Source organism: Polypterus senegalus, chromosome 9, assembly GCF_016835505.1.
Source record: "Polypterus senegalus isolate Bchr_013 chromosome 9, ASM1683550v1, whole genome shotgun sequence".
NCBI classification, from domain to species: Eukaryota; Metazoa; Chordata; class Cladistia; order Polypteriformes; family Polypteridae; genus Polypterus; species Polypterus senegalus.
Genome location: NC_053162.1, coordinates 69,824,401 through 69,830,671, shown reverse-complemented (window position 1 = coordinate 69,830,671; position 6,271 = coordinate 69,824,401). Strand labels below are relative to the sequence as shown.

General features: G+C 36.9%; 1 long non-coding RNA gene across 1 annotated transcript; it reads right to left on the bottom strand.

Annotated features, from left to right (window-relative positions):
• Positions 1 to 1,622: 1,622 nt before the first annotated feature.
• On the bottom strand, positions 1,623 to 3,032 carry LOC120535026. The gene is made up of 3 exons (XR_005634850.1): positions 2,978 to 3,032; positions 2,835 to 2,871; positions 1,623 to 1,724 (listed from the first exon to the last, which is right to left on the bottom strand). It is a non-coding gene; the product is annotated as an uncharacterized LOC120535026 (long non-coding RNA).
• Between the last annotated feature and the right edge of the window lie 3,239 nt (positions 3,033 to 6,271).

Below are 6,271 nucleotides of genomic sequence, written 5' to 3'. Positions count from 1 at the left end.
TGGTCCAGTCAGACAATTAAACTTTGTTTTGGCTGACTTCAGAGTCCTGAATGTGCCTTCTGGCAAATGCCCTGGAAGTTTCTTTAACACTGACTTTCATAAAACATTGTCTGTACAGTCTCTCCAATCTCATCCATGGCAGCAGTTCTCATAAGTCTCTTGATGGCCTCCCCAAGTAGTTGTCTTTTCACATGATCACACAGTTTTTGTAGATAGCCTGCTCGGGACAGCTGTGCTGCTATACTCTTTCCATTTCATAATGATGGATGTAACTGGACACCAAGGTATGTTCAGTGACTTGGATATTTTCTTCTCTCCATTTCCAGACTTGTCACCTTTTCAAAGACATGCTTGGAGTGTTCTTTTGTCTTCATTGTATATGGACTTATCACAATTTTGGGCTTCCAGATCAGTGGCATGTATGCTACAATCAAATTTCAACCCTAGCCAGGTGATTTCCTAAAGCCAATTGGCTGCACAAATAATGATTTAAGTGCATCATATTAAATGGGAGGGGTGGCACAGTGGCGCAGTGGGTAGCACTGCTGCCTCACAGTTAGGAGACTCGGGTTTGCTTTCCGGGTACACCCTGCATGGCATTTGCATGTTCTCCCCGTGTCTGTGTGGGTTTCCTCTGGGTACTCCCGTTTCCTCCCACAGTCCAAAAACATGCAGGTTAGGTGCATTGGCAATTCTAAATTGTCCCTAGTGTGTGTTTTGTGTGTGTGTGTGTGTGCGTGCGCCCTGCGGTAGGCTGGCGCCCTGTCCGGGGTTTGTTTCCGGCCCTTGACCCTGCAGTTAGGATATAGCGGGTTGGATAATGGATGGATATTAAACGGGGTGAATACTTATGACATCAATGATATTGTGCTTTGTAATTGTAGTTAATCGACACCTCTCTGCAGAGATTTGTTTTCACTTTAACATTAAAGAGTATTTTTCCCTGTGATCAGTATCAAAAAAGCCAAATGAAATCCACTGTGATGCAATGTTTTATAACAATAAAACATGAAAACGTCCAAGGAGGTGAATTCTTTTGATAGGCACCGCAGCATTTCACTATGTATAAGTAAACTAAGGCTTGACACTGGAGTTTAGGAGCGCTCAAGTTTTTACATTTGCAAGGGTAGATTCCGAACGCAAATAAATGTTTTGATTCATAGCTGTACTAAGAAATACTGTATACATATAGAGTGCGTACATTTTCTGAAATTTAAAGATATATAGAGATACAGTTGCTTCAACTTTTTCATTTTCTGAAATCAGCTTGCATCTAGTGTAATTCACCACTTTGTACAGCATACTACATTACATTACATCACATAACATTCTTCAACTCTCTGAATTAAATTCCAGGGTGCCGAGTCCAGAAGCCTATACCACCATCACTGTGAGCAAAGTAGGAAACAGGTCTGGACAGGGCACCAGTCCATCATAGGGTGTATAAAATATATTGCTGCAATCACTTTTACAGCCTCACGTTATGTCAATGGTGACAAGTAACATGGATGCTGACCAAATGTCTGTGCACTGCTCTTCTTCATGGTTATAACATCATAATCATGAATGCAGGCATGATGGTGAGGGCTGAATTTGGAAAGGCTCTGTGCCTGTCTGAGGGTTTTCCTGTCTAGGTAACTAGTATCTTGTTTCTTGCTGCTATGATCTGTTCCACCCAGGTCTTCATCTTCCTTTTGTTTCAGAGGTTACCATGGCCTTCCCTCCTGAAACAGAAGGATAAGAAGAGCTGGATTAAGAATACTGCTTACTAAATGCAGGGCTGACATTTTTTCTTAGTCATCATGTCTTGATGTTGTAAATCATAAAATAAGTGCTTTTTAGTGAACAAACCAGCCCACTCCACATACTCTATTGGTAAACATGTTGGTCAGAAAGTTAGAATTTCATGGGCATGTAGCAATGTTGCAATACTACTGCTAATGGACTGTGGAATGGTTTTTCCAAAGGCTTTCAATGGAGACAATCTGAGATTAGTAATCCTAGTAATGCTAATACATTAAGTGAAGTATGTGAGTTAACCAGTCCTGTAATTCTGAATTATATGAGTTTAGTGATTTGGATGGATGGAGGTTTTGCTTGCAGTTTTTGCGCTTAATTCCTCATTCGCCTGAAGCTTCTTGCTCTTATAGTCATTACAGGGAACATACTGCACACATTTTATCCAAGAACCAAAGAATTTCAGAAAATATAATAGTTACCTCAGACTTTCCCATCACAACAATATGCTGTAATCCATTATAAGAATTTATCGTAATAACAATTTTTTGCATTTCAGGATGCCATCATTTTAAGATATTCTTGCCTAATATTTACAAATCATTTCATCCTAATACAGTAAACATTTCTGAGTAACACAAATTTATTTACCTCTCGAATCCCTGCTCTTCTTTTCTTATCATATAAATTAATTTCCACATGTGCAATCTTACATTTACATTAATGCTGCTCAGAAATTTATGACTGTCAAAGACAGTTTACTCAGCCCACATTTATGTAGGTCTGCCCTTTATCACAATCTCCATAATGAGCTGTTCTTCAATGAAAAGGGCCCCGGGGTGACCATCACATAAATAAAAACACAGTTTCTAAATGTTATGTTTGCTTGGTTACTTAAGTGATTGATTCACTAGTGGAAATAAATAATTTTGGAAGCTTCCCTGTTCTATTAATTTGCTTATCTAAGACGTTTTTCGATAAATATAGTGCAAATGTAAAGTATAAAAGTGGAGCAGTAATATCAGACATTGTAATGACTTCTTCTACTTCTTCTTAATAATAATAATAATAATAATAATAAATAATGATAGACTCACTTTGTTGTACTTGACAGGAACTAGCCTCAGCCTTTTCCTGAAAAAGAAAATACTTGTTATTAAGAGATTTTTAGGTCACTGAAATTTTTTTGTTAGATAGTACTCAGAAAATATTAATAATAAATGTGTTACAATGCTCTCACCTCCAATTCATGTGACCTGTTTCTTGTTACTGGCTGTGGAATGACTTTTCCAAATCCTTGAACAAACCAGCCAACGACACTACATGAAATATAAAAAAAAATAATCTTTAAAAAGCATATTTACTGTTTGATGGTGTAAAAGCAAAAGAAAAATAAAGTTTATCTTGATAATATGATAAATTATTTCTTAAATGGAGCCTTGATCATGCTGGACAGGAATCTGGCTGTAACATCTTTAGTTAGGAGAAACAGTGACAACACCTAATTTGCTGGGGACAATAAGCCACTTTTAGAGTGGGCCAGTATACCCAAATGTTGTATTTGGAGCCCCAGAGCTGGTAACTCCTGAGGCAACAACATGGGTCCTGGAGACTGTGGGATGATGGGAAGCATGCCTAAAGTTTCCCATGTCATTAACTGGCTACTGGGAAACCTTATGTCTCCCTATCCTCCAGTATGAGTTAGGGGTTGAGTGGCCCTTTATCTTTTTTAAAGGAATGTAGGAACACGTGGGGTCACCAGAGGAGGTTCTGTCAGGGAGACCCCAGGAATTGTTTAGCTCTTTCCTGATCCAGGAAACAATTGCAGGCAATGACCAAGGCCATCCTGATCATGTACCAGTTGATCTTAAAGTCAGGAGTAGAGTGGACAAAAGTTTAGCTGGCAAGTGAAAGGCACAAAGAAGGAGGAAAGTTGGAATGAGTATACAGGATAGACATGACTGTATGTTCTTATTTTTTGCTTATAGGCTTATAAGGTCACTAGCTGTGCTATTCATCTAAAACAGGTTAAAATCTAAGTAATCAATGCAGACCTCAGTATTAAAGTTTGCAGTGCACCATCTATTTGAATATATTTTTATTGCATATAGTAATAAAATAAATTGCATTAGTCATTGCAGCAAATGCTGCTTTATAAATATTTGTGGTAGTAAAATGCATTACTACAAGTGTTTGTGATGAGCCACCTGTTAGAATGACAAATATGATACAGATGGCCCTGTTATATGCTGTTTGGTTTGGGATTTGTAAAAACAGTATTGATGTTTGTGATGTGCCATCTGTTGGAATGACAGAGACATAGCAACTGGGCAGACACACACACACTTATCCTTTTATTAAGGTACTGTCATATGTACAGAGTTCAGTGCTAATCAATATATACCACACTGGCATATATTATATGCCCTCCTGTATTATTACCTTTTTGCCATAATAAACATTTTTGCCAACATTGGTATTCTTTGGGTTCAATCTCTGTCAGAGCACCACCTTCAGGCCACAAAGTAAAAAGCTAGAATTTATTAGGAAAAATGCTATTTGCTTCCAGATATAATAAAAATGGAAGCAATACATTGTAGGCATTGATTATAAAAGCTGTTGTGATTCACAGAGTACACAGAGGACCAAATTCCAGCCTGGTGTGTGTTGGTGTGTCAGTCTCAACCTGGTCGCTGTTTGTGCAAAGTTTTCACATTCTTCCTCTCTCTGTGTGCATTGTACTTTTGGGACTTGCATATTGCCGAGGCACATCACAAAGATTTGTTATATTAATTGGTGACTTTAAAGTTCCTTATATGAGTGAGCGATGTTGCTGCTAAAGACTCCAGCATCTGTTGCCATCAATTGGTTAAGTAGGTTAAAAATGGATAGTTGACTGGATATAAATTGACTTTGCTGTGTCTTTTGCAGAAAATATGAAAAACAGCAGCCTTTATAGTGCTTCAATGTGTGTAGATGTTTACCTTCAAGCAAACCAAATTCTGCTACAGGACAAAGATTCTGTCCAAACTAGAGGACAATAATTAGCCACTTACCCTGGCAGTTCCAGGTTAGAGCTAATGGAATAATATTCAAATAAAGTGATCAGTCAATGAATCCCTCCTGTGCTGAATTCTAGAAAGAAACAACTTCATACCAGCACTAGCACTCCATGGCACAGTACTTCTTAGAGATACAGTACAACTTCATTTGAAAATTGCTTCACTTGAAAGAAAATAGAGTTCCAAAGAAGTTATACTTAGTTTCATGGGCTAATAAAATAAATGTTAAGGAGCAACTCAGAAACAAATCTGTAAACCACAAATAAATACACCCTGCATGTATTGTTTTGTTTTTTGGAGAGAAATATTTTATTCAACTTTTCAAATTCACTGTTATAGTACAGTGTATTTCAGAAAACACATGAAAACTTCCAAATGTAGCAGATGTCCACACAAATCCTGCCTAATAAGATATTGTTCTGAGTCATGTGCAATATAAATAATTTAGCTGCAAATCAGACTAGTTATTTTATTAGTCTTTGAAATATATTGTGCTTATACCAAGAAGCATCACTACAGAATAAAGCACACATCAGTAGTGTCAATAATATAGCAAACACAAACTTATTGTCTTGATCCATACATGTATTACTATTAATCTTCCATAACCAATTTCATTTAGCCATTTTTAGCATTGATTGTTCTATGTCAGTGTTTCACAGTCAGAGTCAGTTTAGCAAATTGCTAGTACTGCATAGTTCAAGTGAAAAAATAAATTAAAAGAATTATTACTCTAAAAAGAATCAATGTGTCAATGACTACTGAAAATATAGCTCAGTGACGTAAGGGCTGTCCATTACCTGTGCAAGGGTTTGAAATAAATTGGTGCAAATTGTCTTTTAGTCAATGAGCAATGCACTTCTACTAGATTTAAATCTGTTTTTTCATTCAAGATATTCATCTCTATTAATATAAGCATAATATGAGCATACATATTGTTTATAACTATACTATTTTTAACTATGTTAAAAAAAAAATTTATTCAAAAATTAAGAGTATATGGCAATTTGTCTTATCATTTTCAAACTGTCTTGCAGCTGCATGGACATGTTACAAAACTGAGCTAAGGATGAGAGTGAGGAGATGTGCTGTATTCTCATTTGAGGAAGTTTAATAAAATAATAAATATTGATTTAAAATAATGCTATGAAATGGAAGCAGAAGTAAACTGAATATCATAAATGTATAGGTGGTATACAACTCTATACGTACAAGTGAGGAAACGTGCCTAGTTTAATTTTTCTTTTTATATTATCTATCTATCTATCTATCTATCTATCTATCTATCTATCTATCTATCTATCTATCTATCTATCTATCTATCTATCTATCTATCGTCATGAATGGCTGGGGCCCCTGCATGGCCGGGATGCCTCTGCCTTGGATGGACCAGGGGTGCAAGTGTGGACAGAGCATCACCTCCCACGGAACGCTAGATGGCAAACCCCATGGATGGCAGTGATACCTCAGAC